This window comes from Abramis brama (assembly GCF_963993115.1).
Source record: "Abramis brama genome assembly, chromosome: 12".
In the NCBI taxonomy this organism is placed as follows: Eukaryota; Metazoa; Chordata; class Actinopteri; order Cypriniformes; family Leuciscidae; genus Abramis; species Abramis brama.
The window spans coordinates 20986249-21013428 of NC_139974.1; the positions used below are offsets into that span (position 1 = coordinate 20986249).

General features: G+C 39.0%; 1 protein-coding gene across 14 annotated transcripts in view; it reads left to right on the top strand.

Annotated features, from left to right (window-relative positions):
* Positions 1-27180, top strand: part of thrb (thyroid hormone receptor beta) — a 519521-nt gene that overhangs the window by 138587 nt on the left and 353754 nt on the right. For 5 of the 14 annotated variants that reach the window (XM_084132019.1, XM_084132037.1, XM_084132025.1 and 2 more), the window contains exon 2: positions 23104-23158. The exons of 5 other annotated variants lie outside the window; for them this stretch is intronic. The gene's annotated coding sequence lies outside the window, so the exon portion shown is untranslated. Of the gene's footprint in view, positions 1-23103; positions 23164-27180 lie in introns of all 14 variants that reach the window. 4 more of the 14 variants (XM_084132029.1, XM_084132038.1, XM_084132036.1 and 1 more) reach the window with 1 other exon arrangement.

Consider the following 27180-nt stretch of genomic DNA (forward strand, 5'->3'; position numbering starts at 1 on the left):
TGTGAAATAAAATGCTATACTAAACAAATGCATTGGTGTAATATTACGAAACTCAGATTGTGTCATCAGCACCATCCCCTGAAGGCAACCAAAATATTTCAAGACAGCGCCACCTAGTGGTCAAAAGTTATAACAACATTTCCAAAAAGGCTAATAACTTTTGAATAAATCTGGCTATTGAAATGGCACGGGTCTTAATAGATTCCTTGGGTCAAGCCGAGAACATAGATACCAAGTTTTCCTTATTTGGCCAAACTTCCTGTCCGCCATCTTGATTTTCATTCAAAACCTACTTTTTCGAACTCCTCCTAGACCGTTTGTCCGATTTTCACCAAAATCGAATCGTATCATCTCCAGACTGTGCCGACAAAAAGTTATGGATTTCGTGTCGATTGATGAAACCGTTTTCGTATAGCACAGCAGCAAAGTTGAGGCATGATGCCAAAATGACTATTCAGGCTTTATATCTGCAATGCCTCGACATATTGACACAAAACTTTGTATGTGTCACTGTCTCCTTACTCTGACCACACCACATCAATTTCGTAACAGCGCCACCTTTTGGTCAAAAGTGACAATCCATTAAATCATATTTTGAATCACTTTTTACATGATTTTTCAGCCATTTCGCCTAAAATCCTCTTTAAATGTCTTTAATTGCTCATTGTTGCAGTTGGTCTGACACTTTCAGACATGTTGGCATGTCTTGTCGTCTTATTCTGCTTGGCCCCGGTAATTGCTGCTTGCAGCTATATTTATTATTATTATTATTATTAGGGGCCAAGCACCGAAGGTGCGGAGGCACCTATTGTATCTGTTCCGTTTCTTATTATTAGGGGCCAAGCACCGAAGGTGCGGAGGCACCTATTGTATCTGTTCCGTTTCTTATTATTATTATTATTATTAGGGGCCAAGCACCGAAGGTGCGGAGGCACCTATTGTATCTGTTCCCGTTCTTATTATTATTCTTCTTCTTCTTCTTCCGCCATGGGAGTCTATGGCAGCCCATAGAACCGATTGCGGGAAAGTTGTTTTGGTTTGACATTCTGATAGAGGACCGTCTCAACATTAAATACACCAATTTTGGTGTTTCTAAGTCATTCCCTCTAGCGCCACCACCTGTCCAAAGTTTCACTTTTATTTTGCTAATAACTTTTGAACCGTAAGGCCAATCAGCGAAATTCTTTTTTCCTCTGATTCCTGAGCTCATGGCGATTCGATTGCACCCTATGACGTCATTTGCCGTCATAAAAATATGGCCAACATCTTGAATTTTCAAAAAAAGCTACTTTTTCGAACTCGTCCTAGACGGTTTGTCCGATTTGCACGAAAATTGAACCAGATCATCTTCAGGTAGTGCTGACAAAAAGTTATGGAATTCAAATGGATTCGTCAAACCGTTTTCAATAAACGCACAAATACATTTTACGTAGCGCTAGCAAAAACAGTCGTAAGGCCGTATCTCCGCAACGGTTTATCGTATTCAGACCAAACTTGGTACTTGTACTCACAAGCATGACCTGAGGCTACATGCTGTGTTTCGGCGCAGCGCCACCTACTGGTCCGGAGATATGAAAAATGGCTATTTTTGCTTATAACTTCTGAACAGTTTGTCCAAAAATCATACAATTGGTCTCGTTAGATTCAGGGCAACATGCCGAGTCGACTGATATCCAATTTGACCATATCGGTCATTTTGGCTGTCGGCCATTTTGAATTTTGTGCTAAAATTCTGTATTTTATGAACGCATGAACGGATTGTTACGAAATGTGGTATGGGTCATCAGCACAATGCCCTGAATGAGCCTGAGAAGTTTCGAAACAGCGCCACCTAGTGGTGAATTTTTTTTTTCAAATGCTTATAACTTTGGGTGTGGTCGACTTATTTTCACGAAACTCATCTTTTTAGACTCCTGAATCGTTGCCGAGTCCTACGATACCAAACATGCTAGGTTTCGCCTTACGGTTTGTGTAGCGTTGTGATTTAGCGCTTAAAAAACATTTGGCTATATCTTTGAAACCGCTAGTCCGATCGAGACGAAACCACCGTCAGAAGTTTGGAAACATAGGTCGATAGCTATACACCAATGCCCAAATGCGAAAATATTGATGTTTAGGGGTACTAATTTCCAATCAAAGTCATGTGTCAGTCATTTTTTTCGTGTTTTTTCATATAAATGTCTATAACTCCGAAGCGAATTGAGATATTTTCACCAAAATTGACACACATATGTATGGGCTCACTCTGAGGACACGTAAAAAAAATTGTGGGACTGAGCCTCTTGGTGGCGCTATAATTGAACAAAATATGAAATTCCCATTGACTTCAATACAGTTTTGTGAAATAAAATGCTATACTAAACAAATGCATTGGTGTAATATTACGAAACTCAGATTGTGTCATCAGCACCATCCCCTGAAGGCAACCAAAATATTTCAAGACAGGGCCACCTAGTGGTCAAAAGTTATAACAAAATTTCCAAAAAGGCTAATAACTTTTGAATAAATCTGGCTATTGAAATGCCACGGGTCTTAATAGATTCCTTGGGTCAAGCCGAGAACATAGATACCAAGTTTTCCTTATTTGGCCAAACTTCCTGTCCGCCATCTTGATTTTCATTCAAAACCTACTTTTTCGAACTCCTCCTAGACCGTTTGTCCGATTTTCACCAAAATCGAATCGTATCATCTCCAGACCGTGCCGACTAAAAGTTATGGATTTTGTGTCGATAGACGAAACCGTTTTCGTATAGCGCAGCAGCAAAGTTGAGGCATGATGCTAATAGCACTAATTAAGGCTTTATCTCTGCAATGCCTTGACATATTGACACCAAACTTTGTATGTGTCATTGTAACTTCACTCTGACCACATCACATCAGTTTTGTAACTGCGCCACCTATTGGTCGAAAGTGATAATCCATCAAATCATATTTTTAATTATTGTTTCTATGATTTTTCAGGCATTTTGCCTAAAATCCTCTTTAAATGTCTTTATTGCTCATTGTTGCAGTTGGTCTGACACTTTCAGACATGTTGGCATGTCTTGTCGTCTTATTCTGCTTGGCCCCGGTAATGGCTGCTTGCAGCTATATTTATTATTATTATTATTCTTCCGCCATGGGAGTCTATGGCAGCCCATAGAACCGATTGCGGGAAAGTTGTTTTGGTTTGACATTCTGATAGAGGACCGTCTCAACATTAAATACACCAATTTTGGTGTTTCTAAGTCATTCCCTCTAGCGCCACCACCTGTCCAAAGTTTCACTTTTACTTTGCTAATAACTTTTGAACCGTAAGGCCAATCAGCGAAATTCTTTTTTTCTCTGATTCCTGAGCTCATGGCGATTCGATTGCACCCTATGACGTCATTTTCCGTCATAAAAATATGGCCGCCATCTTGAATTTTCAAAAAAAGCTACTTTTTCGAACTCGTCCTAGACGGTTTGTCCGATTTGCACGAAAATTGAACCAGATCATCTTCAGGTAGTGCTGACAAAAAGTTATGGAATTCAAATGGATTCGTCAAACCGTTTTCGATAAACGCACAAATACATTTTACGTAGCGCTAGCAAAAACAGTCGTAAGGCCGTATCTCCGCAACGGTTTATCGTATTCAGACCAAACTTGGTACTTGTACTCACAAGCATGACCTGAGGCTACATGCTGTGTTTCGGCGCAGCGCCACCTACTGGTCCGGAGATATGAAAAATGGCTATTTTTGCTTATAACTTCTGAACAGTTTGTCCAAAAATCATACAATTGGTCTCGTTAGATTCAGGGCAACATGCCGAGTCGACTGATATCCAATTTGACCATATCGGTCATTTTGGCTGTCGGCCATTTTGAATTTTGTGCTAAAATTCTGTATTTTATGAACGCATGAACGGATTGTTACGAAACGTGGTATGGGTCATCAGCACAATGCCCTGAATGAGCCTGAGAAGTTTCGAAACAGCGCCACCTAGTGGTGAATTTTTTTTTCCAAATGCTTATAACTTTGGGTGTGGTCGACTTATTTTCACGAAACTCATCTTTTTAGACTCCTGAATCGTTGCCGAGTCCTACGATACCAAACATGCTAGGTTTTGCCTTACGGTTTGTGTAACGTTGTGATTTAGCGCTTAAAAAACATTTGGCTATATCTTTGAAACCGCTAGTCCGATCGAGACGAAACCACCGTCAGAAGTTTGGAAACATAGGTCGATAGCTATACGCCAATGCCCAAATGCGAAAATATTGATGTTTAGGGGTACTAATTTCCAATCAAAGTCATGTGTCAGTCATTTTTTTCGTGTTTTTTCATATAAATGTCTATAACTCCGAAGCGAATTGAGATATTTTCACCAAAATTGACACACATATGTATGGGCTCACTCTGAGGACACGTAAAAAAAATTGTGGGACTGAGCCTCTTGGTGGCGCTATAATTGAACAAAATATGAAATTCCCATTGACTTCAATACAGTTTTGTGAAATAAAATGCTATACTAAACAAATGCATTGGTGTAATATTACGAAACTCAGATTGTGTCATCAGCACCATCCCCTGAAGGCAACCAAAATATTTCAAGACAGCGCCACCTAGTGGTCAAAAGTTATAACAAAATTTCCAAAAAGGCTAATAACTTTTGAATAAATCTGGCTATTGAAATGCCACGGGTCTTAATAGATTCCTTGGGTCAAGCCGAGAACATAGATACCAAGTTTTCCTTATTTGGCCAAACTTCCTGTCCGCCATCTTGATTTTCATTCAAAACCTACTTTTTCGAACTCCTCCTAGACCGTTTGTCCGATTTTCACCAAAATCGAATCGTATCATCTCCAGACTGTGCCGACAAAAAGTTATGGATTTCGTGTCGATTGATGAAACCGTTTTCGTATAGCACAGCAGCAAAGTTGAGGCATGATGCCAAAATGACTATTCAGGCTTTATATCTGCAATGCCTCGACATATTGACACAAAACTTTGTATGTGTCAGTCTCCTTACTCTGACCACACCACATCAATTTCGTAACAGCGCCACCTTTTGGTCAAAAGTGACAATCCATTAAATCATATTTTGAATCACTTTTTACATGATTTTTCAGCCATTTCGCCTAAAATCCTCTTTAAATGTCTTTAATTGCTCATTGTTGCAGTTGGTCTGACACTTTCAGACATGTTGGCATGTCTTGTCGTCTTATTCTGCTTGGCCCCGGTAATTGCTGCTTGCAGCTATATTTATTATTATTAGGGGCCAAGCACCGAAGGTGCGGAGGCACCTATTGTATCTGTTCCGTTTCTTATTATTATTATTATTATTATTATTATTATTCTTCCGCCATGGGAGTCTATGGCAGCCCATAGAACCGATTGCGGGAAAGTTGTTTTGGTTTGACATTCTGATAGAGGACCGTCTCAACATTAAATACACCAATTTTGGTGTTTCTAAGTCATTCCCTCTAGCGCCACCACCTGTCCAAAGTTTCACTTTTACTTTGCTAATAACTTTTGAACCGTAAGGCCAATCAGCGAAATTCTTTTTTTCTCTGATTCCTGAGCTCATGGCGATTTGAGGGCACCATATGACGTCATTTTCCGTCATAATAATTTTTCCGCCATTTCGAATTTTCCGAAAAAGCTACTTTTTCGAACTCCTCCTAGGCCGTTTCTCCAATTTCCACGAAAATTGAATCAGATCATCTTCAGACCATGCTGACAAAAAGTTATGGAATTCGTGTTGATTCGTCAAACCGTTTTCGATAAACGCACAAATACATTTTACGTAGCGCTAGCAAAAACAGTCGTAAGGCCGTATCTCCGCAACGGTTTATCGTATTCAGACCAAACTTGGTACTTGTACTCACAAGCATGACCTGAGGCTACATGCTGTGTTTCGGCGCAGCGCCACCTACTGGTCCGGAGATATGAAAAATGGCTATTTTTGCTTATAACTTCTGAACAGTTTGTCCAAAAATCATACAATTGGTCTCGTTAGATTCAGGGCAACATGCCGAGTCGACTGATATCCAATTTGACCATATCGGTCATTTTGGCTGTCGGCCATTTTGAATTTTGTGCTAAAATGCTGTATTTTATGAACGCATGAACGGATTGTTACGAAACGTGGTATGGGTCATCAGCACAATGCCCTGAATGAGCCTGAGAAGTTTCGAAACAGCGCCACCTAGTGGTGAATTTTTTTTTTCAAATGCTTATAACTTTGGGTGTGGTCGACTTATTTTCACGAAACTCATCTTTTTAGACTCCTGAATCGTTGCCGAGTCCTACGATACCAAACATGCTAGGTTTTGCCTTACGTTTTGTGTAGCGTTGTGATTTAGCGCTTAAAAAACATTTGGCTATATCTTTGAAACCGCTAGTCCGATCGAGACGAAACCACCGTCAGAAGTTTGGAAACATAGGTCGATAGCTATACGCCAATGCCCAAATGCAAAAATATTGATGTTTAGGGGTACTAATTTCCAATCAAAGTCATGTGTCAGTCATTTTTTTCGTGTTTTTTCATATAAATGTCTATAACTCCGAAGCGAATTGAGATATTTTCACCAAAATTGACACACATATGTATGGGCTCACTCTGAGGACACGTAAAAAAAATTGTGGGACTGAGCCTCTTGGTGGCGCTATAATTGAACAAAATATGAAATTCCCATTGACTTCAATACAGTTTTGTGAAATAAAATGCTATACTAAACAAATGCATTGGTGTAATATTACGAAACTCAGATTGTGTCATCAGCACCATCCCCTGAAGGCAACCAAAATATTTCAAGACAGTGCCACCTAGTGGTCAAAAGTTATAACAAAATTTCCAAAAAGGCTAATAACTTTTGAATAAATCTGGCTATTGAAATGCCACGGGTCTTAATAGATTCCTTGGGTCAAGCCGAGAACATAGATACCAAGTTTTCCTTATTTGGCCAAACTTCCTGTCCGCCATCTTGATTTTCATTCAAAACCTACTTTTTCGAACTCCTCCTAGACCGTTTGTCCGATTTTCACCAAAATCGAATCGTATCATCTCCAGACTGTGCCGACAAAAAGTTATGGATTTCGTGTCGATTGATGAAACCGTTTTCGTATAGCACAGCAGCAAAGTTGAGGCATGATGCCAAAATGACTATTCAGGCTTTATATCTGCAATGCCTCGACATATTGACACAAAACTTTGTATGTGTCACTGTCTCCTTACTCTGACCACACCACATCAATTTCGTAACAGCGCCACCTTTTGGTCAAAAGTGACAATCCATTAAATCATATTTTGAATCACTTTTTACATGATTTTTCAGCCATTTCGCCTAAAATCCTCTTTAAATGTCTTTAATTGCTCATTGTTGCAGTTGGTCTGACACTTTCAGACATGTTGGCATGTCTTGTCGTCTTATTCTGCTTGGCCCCGGTAATTGCTGCTTGCAGCTATATTTATTATTATTATTATTATTATTATTCTTCCGCCATGGGAGTCTATGGCAGCCCATAGAACCGATTGCGGGAAAGTTGTTTTGGTTTGACATTCTGATAGAGGACCGTCTCAACATTAAATACACCAATTTTGGTGTTTCTAAGTCATTCCCTCTAGCGCCACCACCTGTCCAAAGTTTCACTTTTATTTTGCTAATAACTTTTGAACCGTAAGGCCAATCAGCGAAATTCTTTTTTCCTCTGATTCCTGAGCTCATGGCGATTCGATTGCACCCTATGACGTCATTTGCCGTCATAAAAATATGGCCGCCATCTTGAATTTTCAAAAAAAGCTACTTTTTCGAACTCGTCCTAGACGGTTTGTCCGATTTGCACGAAAATTGAACCAGATCATCTTCAGGTAGTGCTGACAAAAAGTTATGGAATTCAAATGGATTCGTCAAACCGTTTTCAATAAACGCACAAATACATTTTACGTAGCGCTAGCAAAAACAGTCGTAAGGCCGTATCTCCGCAACGGTTTATCGTATTCAGACCAAACTTGGTACTTGTACTCACAAGCATGACCTGAGGCTACATGCTGTGTTTCGGCGCAGCGCCACCTACTGGTCCGGAGATATGAAAAATGGCTATTTTTGCTTATAACTTCTGAACAGTTTGTCCAAAAATCATACAATTGGTCTCGTTAGATTCAGGGCAACATGCCGAGTCGACTGATATCCAATTTGACCATATCGGTCATTTTGGCTGTCGGCCATTTTGAATTTTGTGCTAAAATTCTGTATTTTATGAACGCATGAACGGATTGTTACGAAACGTGGTATGGGTCATCAGCACAATGCCCTGAATGAGCCTGAGAAGTTTCGAAACAGCGCCACCTAGTGGTGAATTTTTTTTTTCAAATGCTTATAACTTTGGGTGTGGTCGACTTATTTTCACGAAACTCATCTTTTTAGACTCCTGAATCGTTGCCGAGTCCTACGATACCAAACATGCTAGGTTTCGCCTTACGGTTTGTGTAGCGTTGTGATTTAGCGCTTAAAAAACATTTGGCTATATCTTTGAAACCGCTAGTCCGATCGAGACGAAACCACCGTCAGAAGTTTGGAAACATAGGTCGATAGCTATACGCCAATGCCCAAATGCGAAAATATTGATGTTTAGGGGTACTAATTTCCAATCAAAGTCATGTGTCAGTCATTTTTTTCGTGTTTTTTCATATAAATGTCTATAACTCCGAAGCGAATTGAGATATTTTCACCAAAATTGACACACATATGTATGGGCTCACTCTGAGGACACGTAAAAAAAATTGTGAGACTGAGCCTCTTGGTGGCGCTATAATAGAACAAAACATAAAATTCCCATTGACTTCAATACAGTTTTGTGAAATAAAATGCTATTTTCATTAAAAACCTACTTTTTCGAACTCCTCCTACACCGTTTGTCCGATTTTCACCAAAATCGAATCATATCATCTCCAGACCGTGCCGACTGAAAGTTATGGATTTCGTGTCGATTGACGAAACCGTTTTCGTATAGCGCAGCAGCAAATTTGAGGCATGATGCTAAAAGCATTATTCAGGCTTTATGTCTGCAATGCCTTGACATATTGACACCAAACTTTGCATGTGTCATTGTCACTTCACTCTGACCACATCACATCAGTTTTGTAACTGCACCACCTATTGGTCGAAAGTGATAATCCATTACATCATATTTTTAATTATTGTTTCTATGATTTTTCAGCCATTTTGCCTAAAATCCTCTTTAAATGTCTTTAATTGCTCATTGTTGCAGTTGGTCTGACACTTTCAAACATGTCGAAATGTCTTGTCGTCTTATTCTGCTTGGCCCCGGTAATTGCTGCTTGCAGCTATATTTATTATTATTATTCTTCCGCCATGGGAGTCTATGGCAGCCCATAGAACCGATTGCGGGAAAGTTGTTTTGGTTTGACATTCTGATAGAGGACCGTCTCAACATTAAATACACCAATTTTGGTGTTTCTAAGTCATTCCCTCTAGCGCCACCACCTGTCCAAAGTTTCACTTTTATTTTGCTAATAACTTTTGAACCGTAAGGCCAATCAGCGAAATTCTTTTTTCCTCTGATTCCTGAGCTCATGGCGATTCGATTGCACCCTATGACGTCATTTGCCGTCATAAAAATATGGCCGCCATCTTGAATTTTCAAAAAAAGCTACTTTTTCGAACTCGTCCTAGACGGTTTGTCCGATTTGCACGAAAATTGAACCAGATCATCTTCAGGTAGTGATGACAAAAAGTTATGGAATTCAAATGGATTCGTCAAACCATTTTCAATAAACGCACAAATACATTTTACGTAGCGCTAGCAAAAACAGTCGTAAGGCCGTATCTCCGCAACGGTTTATCGTATTCAGACCAAACTTGGTACTTGTACTCACAAGCATGACCTGAGGCTACATGCTGTGTTTCGGCGCAGCGCCACCTACTGGTCCGGAGATATGAAAAATGGCTATTTTTGCTTATAACTTCTGAACAGTTTGTCCAAAAATCATACAATTGGTCTCGTTAGATTCAGGGCAACATGCCGAGTCGACTGATATCCAATTTGACCATATCGGTCATTTTGGCTGTCGGCCATTTTGAATTTTGTGCTAAAATTCTGTATTTTATGAACGCATGAACGGATTGTTACGAAACGTGGTATGGGTCATCAGCACAATGCCCTGAATGAGCCTGAGAAGTTTCGAAACAGCGCCACCTAGTGGTGAATTTTTTTTTCAAATGCTTATAACTTTGGGTGTGGTCGACTTATTTTCACGAAACTCATCTTTTTAGACTCCTGAATCGTTGCCGAGTCCTACGATACCAAACATGCTAGGTTTCGCCTTACGGTTTGTGTAGCGTTGTGATTTAGCGCTTAAAAAACATTTGGCTATATCTTTGAAACCGCTAGTCCGATCGAGACGAAACCACCGTCAGAAGTTTGGAAACATAGGTCGATAGCTATACGCCAATGCCCAAATGCGAAAATATTGATGTTTAGGGGTACTAATTTCCAATCAAAGTCATGTGTCTGTCATTTTTTTCGTGTTTTTTCATATAAATGTCTATAACTCCGAAGCGAATTGAGATATTTTCACCAAAATTGACACACATATGTATGGGCTCACTCTGAGGACACGTAAAAAAAATTGTGGGACTGAGCCTCTTGGTGGCGCTATAATTGAACAAAATATGAAATTCCCATTGACTTCAATACAGTTTTGTGAAATAAAATGCTATACTAAACAAATGCATTGGTGTAATATTACGAAACTCAGATTGTGTCATCAGCACCATCCCCTGAAGGCAACCAAAATATTTCAAGACAGCGCCACCTAGTGGTCAAAAGTTATAACAAAATTTCCAAAAAGGCTAATAACTTTTGAATAAATCTGGCTATTGAAATTCCACGGTTCTTAATAGATTCCTTGGGTCAAGCCGAGAACATAGATACCAAGTTTTCCTTATTTGGCCAAACTTCCTGTCCGCCATCTTGATTTTCAGTCAAAACCTACTTTTTCGAACTCCTCCTAGACCGTTTGTCCGATTTTCACCAAAATCAAATCGTATCATCTCCAGACTGTGCCGACAAAAAGTTATGGATTTCGTGTCGATTGATGAAACCGTTTTCGTATAGCACAGCAGCAAAGTTGAGGCATGATGCCAAAATGACTATTCAGGCTTTATATCTGCAATGCCTCGACATATTGACACAAAACTTTGTATGTGTCACTGTCTCCTTACTCTGACCACACCACATCAATTTCGTAACAGCGCCACCTTTTGGTCAAAAGTGACAATCCATTAAATCATATTTTGAATCACTTTTTACATGATTTTTCAGCCATTTCGCCTAAAATCCTCTTTAAATGTCTTTAATTGCTCATTGTTGCAGTTGGTCTGACACTTTCAGACATGTTGGCATGTCTTGTCGTCTTATTCTGCTTGGCCCCGGTAATTGCTGCTTGCAGCTATATTTATTATTATTATTCTTCCGCCATGGGAGTCTATGGCAGCCCATAGAACCGATTGCGGGAAAGTTGTTTTGGTTTGACATTCTGATAGAGGACCGTCTCAACATTAAATACACCAATTTTGGTGTTTCTAAGTCATTCCCTCTAGCGCCACCACCTGTCCAAAGTTTCACTTTTATTTTGCTAATAACTTTTGAACCGTAAGGCCAATCAGCTAAATTCTTTTTTCCTCTGATTCCTGAGCTCATGGCGATTCGATTGCACCCTATGACGTCATTTTCCGTCATAAAAATATGGCCGCCATCTTGAATTTTCAAAAAAAGCTACTTTTTCGAACTCGTCCTAGACGGTTTGTCCGATTTGCACGAAAATTGAACCAGATCATCTTCAGGTAGTGCTGACAAAAAGTTATGGAATTCAAATGGATTCGTCAAACCGTTTTCAATAAACGCACAAATACATTTTACGTAGCGCTAGCAAAAACAGTCGTAAGGCCGTATCTCCGCAACGGTTTATCGTATTCAGACCAAACTTGGTACTTGTACTCACAAGCATGACCTGAGGCTACATGCTGTGTTTCGGCGCAGCGCCACCTACTGGTCCGGAGATATGAAAAATGGCTATTTTTGCTTATAACTTCTGAACAGTTTGTCCAAAAATCATACAATTGGTCTCGTTAGATTCAGGGCAACATGCCGAGTCGACTGATATCCAATTTGACCATATCGGTCATTTTGGCTGTCGGCCATTTTGAATTTTGTGCTAAAATTCTGTATTTTATGAACGCATGAACGGATTGTTACGAAACGTGGTATGGGTCATCAGCACAATGCCCTGAATGAGCCTGAGAAGTTTCGAAACAGCGCCACCTAGTGGTGAATTTTTTTTTCCAAATGCTTATAACTTTGGGTGTGGTCGACTTATTTTCACGAAACTCATCTTTTTAGACTCCTGAATCGTTGCCGAGTCCTACGATACCAAACATGCTAGGTTTTGCCTTACGGTTTGTGTAGCGTTGTGATTTAGCGCTTAAAAAACATTTGGCTATATCTTTGAAACCGCTAGTCCGATCGAGACGAAACCACCGTCAGAAGTTTGGAAACATAGGTCGATAGCTATATGCCAATGCCCAAATGCGAAAATATTGATGTTTAGGGGTACTAATTTCCAATCAAAGTCATGTGTCAGTCATTTTTTTCGTGTTTTTTCATATAAATGTCTATAACTCCGAAGCGAATTGAGATATTTTCACCAAAATTGACACACATATGTATGGGCTCACTCTGAGGACACGTAAAAAAAATTGTGGGACTGAGCCTCTTGGTGGCGCTATAATTGAACAAAATATGAAATTCCCATTGACTTCAATACAGTTTTGTGAAATAAAATGCTATACTAAACAAATGCATTGGTGTAATATTACGAAACTCAGATTGTGTCATCAGCACCATCCCCTGAAGGCAACCAAAATATTTCAAGACAGCGCCACCTAGTGGTCAAAAGTTATAACAAAATTTCCAAAAAGGCTAATAACTTTTGAATAAATCTGGCTATTGAAATGCCACGGGTCTTAATAGATTCCTTGGGTCAAGCCGAGAACATAGATACCAAGTTTTCCTTATTTGGCCAAACTTCCTGTCCGCCATCTTGATTTTCATTCAAAACCTACTTTTTCGAACTCCTCCTAGACCGTTTGTCCGATTTTCACCAAAATCGAATCGTATCATCTCCAGACTGTGCCGACAAAAAGTTATGGATTTCGTGTCGATTGATGAAACCGTTTTCGTATAGCACAGCAGCAAAGTTGAGGCATGATGCCAAAATGACTATTCAGGCTTTATATCTGCAATGCCTCGACATATTGACACAAAACTTTGTATGTGTCACTGTCTCCTTACTCTGACCACACCACATCAATTTCGTAACAGCGCCACCTTTTGGTCAAAAGTGACAATCCATTAAATCATATTTTGAATCACTTTTTACATGATTTTTCAGCCATTTCGCCTAAAATCCTCTTTAAATGTCTTTAATTGCTCATTGTTGCAGTTGGTCTGACACTTTCAGACATGTTGGCATGTCTTGTCGTCTTATTCTGCTTGGCCCCGGTAATTGCTGCTTGCAGCTATATTTATTCTTCTTCTTCTTCTTCTTCTTCTTCCGCCATGGGAGTCTATGGCAGCCCATAGAACCGATTGCGGGAAAGTTGTTTTGGTTTGACATTCTGATAGAGGACCGTCTCAACATTAAATACACCAATTTTGGTGTTTCTAAGTCATTCCCTCTAGCGCCACCACCTGTCCAAAGTTTCACTTTTATTTTGCTAATAACTTTTGAACCGTAAGGCCAATCAGCGAAATTATTTTTCCCTCTGATTCCTGAGCTCATGGCGATTCGATTGCACCCTATGACGTCATTTGCCGTCATAAAAATATGGCCGCCATCTTGAATTTTCAAAAAAAGCTACTTTTTCGAACTCGTCCTAGACGGTTTGTCCGATTTGCACGAAAATTGAACCAGATCATCTTCAGGTAGTGCTGACAAAAAGTTATGGAATTCAAATGGATTCGTCAAACCGTTTTCGATAAACGCACGAATACATTTTACGTAGCGCTAGCAAAAACAGTCGTAAGGCCGTATCTCCGCAACGGTTTATCGTATTCAGACCAAACTTGGTACTTGTACTCACAAGCATGACCTGAGGCTACATGCTGTGTTTCGGCGCAGCGCCACCTACTGGTCCGGAGATATGAAAAATGGCTATTTTTGCTTATAACTTCTGAACAGTTTGTCCAAAAATCATACAATTGGTCTCGTTAGATTCAGGGCAACATGCCGAGTCGACTGATATCCAATTTGACCATATCGGTCATTTTGGCTGTCGGCCATTTTGAATTTTGTGCTAAAATTCTGTATTTTATGAACGCATGAACGGATTGTTACGAAACGTGGTATGGGTCATCAGCACGATGCCCTGAATGAGCCTGAGAAGTTTCGAAACAGCGCCACCTAGTAGTGAATTTTTTTTTTCAAATGCTTATAACTTTGGGTGTGGTCGACTTATTTTCACGAAACTCATCTTTTTAGACTCCTGAATCGTTGCCGAGTCCTACGATACCAAACATGCTAGGTTTTGCCTTACGGTTTGTGTAGCGTTGTGATTTAGCGCTTAAAAAACATTTGGCTATATCTTTGAAACCGCTAGTCCGATCGAGACGAAACCACCGTCAGAAGTTTGGAAACATAGGTCGATAGCTATACACCAATGCCCAAATGCGAAAATATTGATGTTTAGGGGTACTAATTTCCAATCAAAGTCATGTGTCAGTCATTTTTTTCGTGTTTTTTCATATAAATGTCTATAACTCCGAAGCGAATTGAGATATTTTCACCAAAATTGACACACATATGTATGGGCTCACTCTGAGGACACGTAAAAAAAATTGTGGGACTGAGCCTCTTGGTGGCGCTATAATTGAACAAAATATGAAATTCCCATTGACTTCAATACAGTTTTGTGAAATAAAATGCTATACTAAACAAATGCATTGGTGTAATATTACGAAACTCAGATTGTGTCATCAGCACCATCCCCTGAAGGCAACCAAAATATTTCAAGACAGTGCCACCTAGTGGTCAAAAGTTATAACAAAATTTCCAAAAAGGCTAATAACTTTTGAATAAATCTGGCTATTGAAATGCCACGGGTCTTAATAGATTCCTTGGGTCAAGCCGAGAACATAGATACCAAGTTTTCCTTATTTGGCCAAACTTCCTGTCCGCCATCTTGATTTTCATTCAAAACCTACTTTTTCGAACTCCTCCTAGACCGTTTGTCCGATTTTCACCAAAATCGAATCGTATCATCTCCAGACTGTGCCGACAAAAAGTTATGGATTTCGTGTCGATTGATGAAACCGTTTTCGTATAGCACAGCAGCAAAGTTGAGGCATGATGCCAAAATGACTATTCAGGCTTTATATCTGCAATGCCTCGACATATTGACACAAAACTTTGTATGTGTCACTGTCTCCTTACTCTGACCACACCACATCAATTTCGTAACAGCGCCACCTTTTGGTCAAAAGTGACAATCCATTAAATCATATTTTGAATCACTTTTTACATGATTTTTCAGCCATTTCGCCTAAAATCCTCTTTAAATGTCTTTAATTGCTCATTGTTGCAGTTGGTCTGACACTTTCAGACATGTTGGCATGTCTTGTCGTCTTATTCTGCTTGGCCCCGGTAATTGCTGCTTGCAGCTATATTTAGGGGCCAAGCACCGAAGGTGCGGAGGCACCTATTGTATCTGTTCCCGTTCTTATTATTATTCTTCTTCTTCTTCTTCCGCTCTTGGAGTCTATGGCAGCCCATAGAACCGATTGCGGGAAAGTTGTTTTGGTTTGACATTCTGATAGAGGACAGTCCCAACATTAAATACACCAATTTTGGTGTTTCTAAGTCATTCCCTGTAGCGCCACCACCTGTCCAAAGTTTCACTTTTACTTTGCTAATAACTTTTGAACCGTAAGGCCAATCAACAAAATTCTTTTTCCCTCTGATTCCTGAGCTCATGGCGATTCGATTGCACCCTATGACGTCATTTTCCGTCATAAAAATATGGCCGCCATCTTGAATGTTCAAAAAAAGCTACTTTTTCGAACTCGTCCTAGACGGTTTGTCCGATTTGCACGAAAATTGAACCAGATCATCTTCAGGTAGTGCTGAGAAAAAGTTATGGAATTCAAATAGATTCGTCAAACCGTTTTCGATAAACGCACGAATACATTTTACATAGCGCTAGCAAAATCAGTCGTAAGGCCGTATCTCCGCAACGGTTTATCGTATTTAGACCAAACTTGGTACTTGTACTCACAAGCATGACCTGAGGCTACATGCTGTGTTTCGGCGCAGCACCACCTACTGGTCCGGAGATATGAAAAATGGCTATTTTTGCTTATAACTTCTGAACAGTTTGTCCAAAAATCATAAAATTGGTCTCGTTAGATTCAGGGCAACATGCCGAGTTGACTGATATCCAATTTTACCATATCGGTCATTTTGGCTGTCGGCCATTTTGAATTTTGTGCTAAAATTCTGTATTTTATGAACGCATGAACGGATTGTTACGAAACGTGGTATGGGTCATCAGCACAATGCCCTGAATGAGCCTGAGAAGTTTCGAAACAGCGCCACCTAGTGGTGATTTTTTTTTTTCAAACGCTTATAACTTTGGGTGTGGTCGACTTATTTTCACGAGACTAGTCTAATTAGTCTCCTGAAACCTTGCCGAGTCCTACGATACCAAACATGCTAGGTTTCGCCTTACGGTTTGTGTAGCGTTGTGATTTAGCGCTTAAAAAACATTTGGCTATATCTTCGAAACCGCTAGTCCGATCGAGACGAAACCTCCGTCAGAAGTTTGGAAACATAGGTCGATAGCTATACGCCAATGCCCAAATGCGAAAATATTGATGTTTAGGGGTAGTAAATTCCAAACAAAGTCATGTGTCAGTCATTTTTTACGTGTTTTTTCATATAAATGCCTATAACTCTGAAGCAAATTGAGATTTTTTCACCAAAACTGACACACATATGTATGGGCTCACTCTGAGGACATGTAAAAAAAATTGTGAGACTGAGCCTCTTGGTGGCGCTATAATAGAACAAAACATAAAATTCCCATTGACTTCAATACAGTTTTGTGAAATAAAATGCTATTTTCATTCAAAACCTACTTTTTCGAACTCCTCCTACACCGTTTGTCCGATTTTCACCAAAATCGAATCATATCATCTCCAGACCGTGCCGACTGAAAGTTATGGATTTCGTGTCGATTGACGAAACCGTTTTCGTATAGCGCAGCAGCAAATTTGAGGCATGATGCTAAAAGCATTATTCAGGCTTTATGTCTGCAATGCCTTGACATATTGACACCAAACTTTGCATGTGTCATTGTCACTTCACTCTGACCACATCACATCAGTTTTGTAACTGCACCACCTATTGGTCGAAAGTGATAATCCATTACATCATATTTTTAATTATTGTTTCTATGATTTTTCAGCCATTTTGCCTAAAATCCTCTTTAAATGTCTTTAATTGCTCATTGTTGCAGTTGGTCTGACACTTTCAAACATGTCGAAATGTCTTGTCGTCTTATTCTGCTTGGCCCCGGTAATTGCTGCTTGCAGCTATATTTATTATTATTATTCTTCCTTCCGACTGGGAGTCTATGGCAGCCCATAGAACCGATCGCGGGAAAGTTGTAATGGTTTGACATTCTGATAGAGGACAGTCCCAACATTAAATACACCAATTTTGGTGTGTCTAAGTCATTCCCTCTAGCGCCACCAACTGTCCAAAATTTCACTCATGTTTATTCTAATAACTTTTGAACCACAAGGGCTAGAAACAAAATTCTTTTTTCCTCTGATTCCTGACCTAATGACGATTCGATTGCACCCTATGACGTCATTTTCAGTCATGAAAGGTTTTCATGAATTTTGATTTTTCCGAAAAAGCTACTTTTTCGAACTCCTCCTAGGCCATTGCTCCAATTTCCACGAAAATTGAATCAGATCATCTTCAGACCATGCTGACAAAAAGTTATGGAATTCGTGTTGATTCGTCAAACCGTTCTCGAATACCGCGCAAACAAATTTTATGTAGCGCTTGCAAAAATAGACACAAGCCAGTATCTCCTCAACACTTTATCATATTCAGACCAAACTTGGTACATGTCATCACAAGCATGACCTGAGGCTACATGCTGCGTTTCGGCGCAGCGCCACCTGCTGGTCCGAAGATATGAAAAATGGCTGTTTTTGCTTATAACTTCTGAATGGTTTGTCCAAAAATCATAAAAGTGGTCTCGTTAGATTCAGGGCATCATGCTGAGTCGACTGATATCCAATTTTCCCCGATCAGCCATTTTGGCTGTCGGCCATTTTGAATTATGTGCTAAAATGCTGTATTTTAGGAATGCATGAACGTATCGTTACGAAACTCGGTATGGGTCATCAGTACAAGGCCCTGAAGGTACTCAAAAGATTACGAGACAGCGCCACCTTTTGATCAAAAGTTATAATTAAATTCCCAAAAATGCTAATAACTGTTTACTACGTATGCTTACGCTTGTGGGAAAGTTATGAAATTTGGCACACTGACAGAGGAGAGTCTGAACTATCAGCATAGCAAATTTGGAGTCTCCAACTCATTCCCTCTAGCGCCACCAACTGTCCAAAGTTGCACTCATGTTTATGCTAATAACTTTTGAACCACAAGGGTTAGAAACAAAATTCTTTTTTCCTCTTATTCCCTAGCTCAAGACGATTCGATTGCACCCTATGACGTCATTTTCCGTCATGGAAAGTTTTCCGCCATTTTGAATTTTCCGAAAAACCTACTTTTTCGAACTCCTCCTAGACCGTTGCTCCGATTTTCACCAAAATCGAATCGTATCATCTCCAGACTGTGCTGACTAAAAGTTATGGATTTCGTGTCAATAGACGAAACCATTTTCGTATAGTGCAGCAGCAAAGTTGAGGCATGATGCCAAAACGACTATTCAGGCTTTATCTCTGCAATGCCTTGACATATTGACACCAAACTTTGTATGTGTCATTGTCACTTCACTCTGACCTCATCACATCAGTTTTGTAACTGCTCCACCTATTGGTCGAAAGTGATAATCCATTAAATCATATTTTGAATGACTTTTTATATGATTTTTCAACCATTTCGAAAAAAATCCTTTCTAAATGTATTTAATTGCTCATTGTTGCAGTTGGTCCGACACCTTCAGCCATGTTGGCATATCCTGTCATCTGCTTGCGCTTGGCCCCGATAATTGCTGCTTGCAGCTATATTTATTATTATTCTTCATTTTTCCGACTGGGAGTCTATGGCAGCCCATAGAACCGCTTGCGGGAAAGTTATAAAATTTGGCACACTGATAGAGGAGAGTCTGAACTATCAGCATAGCAAATTTGGAGTCTGCAATTCATTCCCTCTAGCGCCACCAGCTGTCCAAAGTTGCACTCATGTTTATGCTAATAACTTTTGAACCACAAGGGCTAGAAACAAAATTCTTTTTTCCTCTTATTCCTTGGCTCAGTACGATTCGATTGCACCATATGACGTCATTTTCCGTCATGAAAATTTTTCCGCCATTTTGAATTTTCAGAAAAACCTACTTTTTCGAACTCCTCCTAAGCCGTTACTCCGATTTTCACGAAAATTGAACCAGATCATCTCCAGACCATGCCGACAAAAAGTTATGGAATTCAAGTTGATTCTCCAAACCGTTTTCGATAAACCCTTGAACAAATTTTACGTAGCGCTTGCGAAAACAGACATAAGGCTGTATCTCCGCAACGCTTTATTGGATTCAGACCACACTTGGTACATGTCATCACAAGCATGACCTGAGGCAACATGCTGCGTTTCGGCACAGCACCACCTACTGGTCCGGAGATATGAAAAATAGATTTTTTTTCTTATAACTTCTGAACAGTTTGTCCAAAAATCATAAATTTGGTCTTGTTAGATTCAGGGCGTCATGCTGAGTCGATTTATATCTAATTTTCCCAGATCAGCCATTTTGGCTGTCAGCCATTTTGAATTTTGTGCTAAAATGCTGTATTTTAAGAACGCATTAACGGATTGTTACGAAACTTGGTATGGGTCATCAGCACAATGCCTTGAAGTAGCGTGAGAAGTTTCGAGACAGCGCCTCCTAGTGGTCAAAAGTTATAACAAAATGTACATAAAAGCTAATAACTTTTGAATAAATCTGGCTATTGAAATTCCACTGGTCTTAATAGATTCCTTGGGTCAAGCCGAGAACATAGATACCAAGTTTACCTTATTTGGCCGAACTTCCTGTCCGCCATCTTGATTTTCATTCAAAACCTACTTTTTCGAACTCCTCCTAGACCGTTTGTCCGATTTTCACCAAAATCGAATCGTATCATCTCCAGACCGTGCTGACTAAAAGTTATGGATTTCGTGTCGATAGACGAAACCGTTTTCGTATAGCGCAACAGCAAAGTTGAGGCATGATGCCAAAAGGACTATTCAGGCTTTATCTCTGCAATGCCTTGACATATTGACACCAAACTTTGTATGTGTCATTGTCACTTCTCTCTGACCACATCACATCAGTTTCGTAACTGTGGTCGAAAGTGATAATCAATTAAATCATATTTTGTATTACTGTTTATGTGATTTTACAGCCATTTCGCCTAAAATCCTCTTTAAATGTCTTTAATTGCTCATTGTTGCAGTTGGTCTGACACCTTCAGCCATGTTGGCATATCCTGTCATCTGCTTGCGCTTGGCCCCGATAATTGCTGCTTGCAGCTATATTTGTGTTTGGATTTATTACTTTATCATTGATGGTTGGCTGGCAGATGTTAGTAGCTCCAGACTGCATAAGCTTTGTGTGTGAACACATAGTGGTTGTACTAAACATTTAGTTGAGCAGAGTATTCTGAAAATCGATAAGTTCCTTCATACTTATTTGGCATTTGAAAGAAAGCACATGATTATTGTTGCTAGATTGGTCAAATTGATTATAACATTGAGTGGAATATTTCAGAATTGTACAAGTTCAATGCTCTGATTGGGTGGTTTGGATCTTGTGGAATCTGGCAACACTTGTGGAGGCTCATTAGGTCCTTTTTTAATATAATAGAGCTATTGAAAAGAGGGAGAAAAAAACATTTTCAGGATAAATGATCTATGGGCTGGATTAAACCACATGAGCGGCCGAATCCGTCCAGCTGGCTGCAGTTTGCCCATGTCTAATGGCTTATGGGCCAAATAAACAAAAAAGTGCATTAAATCACCACATTATTCGCATTGTTTTGTATTGCCACCAAATATATATATATATATATATATATATATATATATATATATATATATATATATATATACAGTGAGGAAAATAAGTATTTGAACACCCTGCTATTTTGCAAGTTCTCCCACTTGGAAATCATGGAGGGGTCTGAAATTGTCATCGTAGGTGCATGTCCACTGTGAGAGACATAATCTAAAAAAAAAAATCCAGAAATCACAATGTATGATTTTTGAACTATTTATTTGTATGATACAGCTGCAAATAAGTATTTGAACACCTGAGAAAATCAATGTTAATATTTGGTACAGTAGCCTTTGTTTGCAATTACAGAGGTCAAACGTTTCCTGTAGTTTTTCACCAGGTTTGCACACACTGCAGGAGGGATTTTGGCCCACTCCTCCACACAGATCTTCTCTAGATCAGTCAGGTTTCTGGGCTGTCGCTGAGAAACACGGAGTTTGAGCTCCCTCCAAAGATTCTCTATTGGGTTTAGGTCTGGAGACTGGCTAGGCCACGCCAGAACCTTGATATGCTTCTTACAGAGCCACTCCTTGGTTATCCTGGCTGTGTGCTTCGGGTCATTGTCATGTTGGAAGACCCAGCCTCGACCCATCTTCAATGCTCTAACTGAGGGAAGGAGGTTGTTCCCCAAAATCTCGCAATACATGGCCCCGGTCATCCTCTCCTTAATACAGTGCAGTCGCCCTGTCCCATGTGCAGAAAAACACCCCCAAAGCATGATGCTACCACCCCCATGCTTCACAGTAGGGATGGTGTTCTTGGGATGGTACTCATCATTCTTCTTCCTCCAAACACGTTTAGTGGAATTATGACCAAAAAGTTCTATTTTGGTCTCATCTGACCACATGACTTTCTCCCATGACTCCTCTGGATCATCCAAATGGTCATTGGCAAACTTAAGACGGGCCTTGACATGTGCTGGTTTAAGCAGGGGAACCTTCCGTGCCATGCATGATTTCAAACCATGACGTCTTAGTGTATTACCAACAGTAACCTTGGAAACGGTGGTCCCAGCTCTTTTCAGGTCATTGACCAGCTCCTCCCGTGTAGTTCTGGGCTGATTTCTCACCTTTCTTAGGATCATTGAGACCCCACAAGGTGAGATCTTGCATGAAGCCCCAGTCCGAGGGAGATTGACAGTCATGTTTAGCTTCTTCCATTTTCTAATGATTGCTCCAACAGTGGACCTTTTTTCACCAAGCTGCTTGGCAATTTCCCCGTAGCCTTTTCCAGCCTTGTGGAGGTGTACAATTTTGTCTCTAGTGTCTTTGGACAGCTCTTTGGTCTTGGCCATGTTAGTAGTTGGATTCTTACTGATTGTATGGGGTGGACAGGTGTCTTTATGCAGCTAACGACCTCAAACAGGTGCATCTAATTTAGGATAATAAATGGAGTGGAGGTGGACATTTTAAAGGCAGACTAACAGGTCTTTGAGGGTCAGAATTCTAGCTGATAGACAGGTGTTCAAATACTTATTTGCAGCTGTATCATAAAAAATCATACATTGTGATTTCTGGATTTTTTTTTTTAGATTATGTCTCTCACAGTGGACATGCACCTATGATGACAATTTCAGACCCATCCATGATTTCCAAGTGGGAGAACTTGCAAAATAGCAGGGTGTTCAAATACTTATTTTCCTCACTGTATATATATATATATATATATATAATTCGGAGTTGTCTACTTTCTTTTGGGCTAAAATTAAGGTGGAAACTCAAAAGAGTTGTTATGTTATTTTGTATGTTTATGTTTGTTTCTTGTTTTCTCCTTAGGGCAAAGCAAGCGAGGAAGCTCTCATGACAAGATTTAGGGGATGTAAGGCAGGATGTAAGGTGATCGTCTTCGTTCTAGTTTGTTTGTGGTTGCATAATGTCAGCTCTTTTGTGGAGCTCACATGTCATGTGGTGGGCATCGTGTTCAGTGGGAATGAATTTGCCCTGTCTATTATCAGCCGTTGTCATGCCATTTTACCAGATTTGTTTAGAGCAACATTTCTATTAAACAAATTCTGTTATCATTTATTCACTCTCATGTCATTACAAAACGGCATAGCAGTTATTTTCAATATAATGAAAGTGAATGAATGGTGACCAGTGGCTGTCAAGCTCTAAAAAGAACAAAAAAGCACCACTGAAGTGTCATAAAAGTTGTCCATATTAGGGCTGCATGATTTGCAAGAAAAACATTTAATTGTGATTTTTAAAATGCATATGAATTTTTTTGTATTATTATTATTATTATTATTATTAAATAAAATATTAAAATATTAAATAACAAAAGAAATGTTACTATTGTAATATTTCATTTAAAATTTTTAAGAAAAATAATATTACAATAATAATTTTATTTCACATTACAACTGAAAAAAAAACACTAATTTTTAAAAGCACAAAGTCTTAAATTCTTCCTTTTCAAATGTTAAACCATGTAAGCTCGCACTCGATTGGCCCAATGGAGGCATCCGACCAGCGCGGAAGGTCTTAACACGTTACTGTCTTTTCTCGAAGCAAAGTATTTTTTGATTAAATGCAATACATTTGAATATGAATTCTCTTGTTATTTCATCTGACTCCATAAATGAAAAGGTTTTAATGATATCTGTAGAGCATTAATTATGAGCGAATGTTTGACTATTCCTTTTAACTCTTTAATGAAAATAATGTCAAAGTCAGTTAGAATAATCAAATGTAACAATTTATTATGTCAGGTAAATGTATCATGCCAATTTCATAATCAATTCAAAGATAATCGATACAAAACATCAAATGCTCTGGAATAAAAAGAAGAGATGCAACCCAACATTAAGAAATACATGAGGCTGAGAGGTCTCACTCTCAGCCTCACGGGCTAATCTGAGGTACAGAAAAGGCCCCGAATCCCCTGCTACATTTCATTATATAGTCAGAACCTCTTTCACTTGGAAACATCTTTTAACAATGGAAATTTGCATTCAGAAGTTACACCTTTTGGGGGGGTCGGAGACCATTTGTCTAGAGACCACCTTCCTTCGTGTGTCAGTTATCCCTAATCTCTTAAAAACCTTATTATCTTTTGTTTTACTAATTTGGAAGTGAGACATTTGTACCAGTCACACTGTGACATTTTAAATGATACCAAACATGAAAAATACTCTGTGATAATCATTCACATTAAACTATAAATTTTCTTGGGTGAATTCAGGTGATCTGAGCATGAGAGAGGGGGTGAGGGAAGAGGGAATGAAATGTAGATTAGGATGACTCGGAGGTGAGACTTTCGTCTCGATAGTGCACGAGGGCTAGTTCAAATGTTAATTTCCAGAGAGGTCCTTTGTCCTCTCAGGGTCTGGTCGCTCTTCAACCAGACTGTCCGGCATTTTGTAATTTCTCAATTCTTACAACCATTAAACTTATTTTGACCAAAAACCACAGGGAGGCCTTAAAGCTTCTCTTTTGTTGAAAAAATGCTTCTGAATACAAGAATGGAACGTTGGTTGGTTCCTGTTTGCATTCCCAAATGCATGTTAAAGTGACCAAAACTGCAAATGCAGAGATAGTTCATTTGGCGCAGAACACAGTGCCACGCTTCACTCTGAAACACTCATATATTTATATATATATTTACTCATATATATGCATATATTTAATTAAATCGCAGCCTTTCGCAGCAATTTTATAATCTCACTAAACTGCATTTCTGGCTTCAATAATTTTTTTGCCTCTAGTCCATATTACTTGTGAGATGTATTCCAAGCAGTGGCGTAGACGGGCAGGGCCATGTGGCACTAGCCCCTCCTGATAACTGATGGGTCCCCCAGTGTGTTTTTTTTTTTTTTTTTTTGGCCGGTATACATGCAATATCTTGGGCTGCCAAAGCAAATCGTATGTTATCTCGCGTTATTTAAAAGCTCTAAATATCATAGGTGGTGGTCTCAAGTTACGAATTTAAAGAACATAAAATGTTGGCCACAACGAAAGACCATTTTTGACCCATGAAAAACCCTGTTTAATGTTTCATTGAACAACGAGCAAGTCTGAGAGATAAAGGGATAGCTCACCCAAAAATTATCATTCTGCTGTCATTTACTTTCTTTCATGTTATTCCAAGCCTTTGACTTTCTATCTTCCATAGAACAAAAAAGAAAATGTTTTTGTCCAATGTAATGAACGGTAATGGAGACCAAATCAATCTCTGTTTTGATCACCATTGACTTTCATTTTATATATATATATAATATTCTTATATATAAGTGGAAATAAATAAATGCATAAATAAATAAATAAATAAATGAATAAATAAATAAATGTGGAAAAAAATACAATTATACATAAATAATATGTATAACAAATATATTTATACACACCTGTATATAAATTTAAACAGAGACACACACACACACACACACACACACACACACAAAAAAAAAAAAAAAAAAAATATATATATATATATATATATATATATATATATATATATATATATATATATATATATATATTTATTATTATTATTATTATTATTATTATTTATTAATGTTTTTTTTTTTTTTTTGGTGAATTATACCTTTACCATTTAATTACAAAGCTAAAGACTTTGTCGTCTGCTACTAAGACAAATAAAAACATAAAAATAAGATTGGCCCCTCTTTTAATTGTGGCCTCTCTCTCCTTAACAAACCTGTCTCCGTCCATACCATACCTTCTGACCTATAATGCTGCCTGAATAATAATCATACACTGTTCGTACGTTGGCCAGAGGAGAACTGGCCCCCCGACTGCATGGAATGCCAGACCTGACTTAATAATAAATAAATACATAAATAAATATACAAAGAAATGTAAAAAAAACAAAAATAAATGAGTATTTATACTTTTATTTCCTTATTCATGTATAATTGTATTTTTTATATAATTTATATAATTTATTTATGCCTATTAATTTCTTTATGCATTTATTTATTTCCACTTTTATTTATTTTCACATTTATTTAGGTATATATGTATTTATGTATACATTTATTTATTTATTTATTTAATTATGGATTTATTTATACATTTCTTCCTCTGTATGCTAATGAGGGCGTGTTTTACCTCAGACATAGCAATCAAGCTCAGAGTGGTAATGCTGAAGCTTTGAGGATACAGCGACACCTTGGTGTGAACAAAACGCAAGAGGTGTATGGATGTGCCTTTGCAAAAAGTCCCACAGGGAATGAATGACTTGGAGATGGACAATATATCCAAAATCTTATATCACGGTTTAAGTCATTTATTATCACCATAACTGTATGCATACAGGGTTCCCTTTCGAGAGGTCTCTCGTATTGCGTAAGTAGCTTACACTATGGGAAAACTCCTTTTCTCGAGAATATTGAAGCCAAATGTTTTAAACGCAGTGCAGCTGCACAGCAGACAGCTAGCTGAGCGTCAAGCCTGGTCATTGGCTATGCTGCAGCAACTGCACAAACCTATGGCGAGGCGGCTCGTGCGCGCGAACAACCCATGCGTGTCAGAGCATTCCGGAATGGGCGTAGCTTATAGCTATATAAGCCCCCATTTTCGCCATAGAATCAGATTTAATCTACTTCAGCAAGTTTCCACTTCGCTGTCCTCCGGATTAAAGAAGCCTTCTTCGCTGCCGTCGAAAAGCCTTCAGCGGAACAAGCCACCTACTAAGCAGATCTGAGGATGCCGCCTTTAGCCTGCTGTTCTGCTGTGCCATCCGGCGCGCTATGTCCTTTTACAAAAAGCTAGTGTGTTCGCCGCTGCGACTCACTTTCTAAAAAAGCAATTTCACAGACGTTGTTTCAAATGCCTCGGGTCACCTGCGCCTCGTGCAGAGGCCCTGTCTTCGTCACAGATTGTCACATC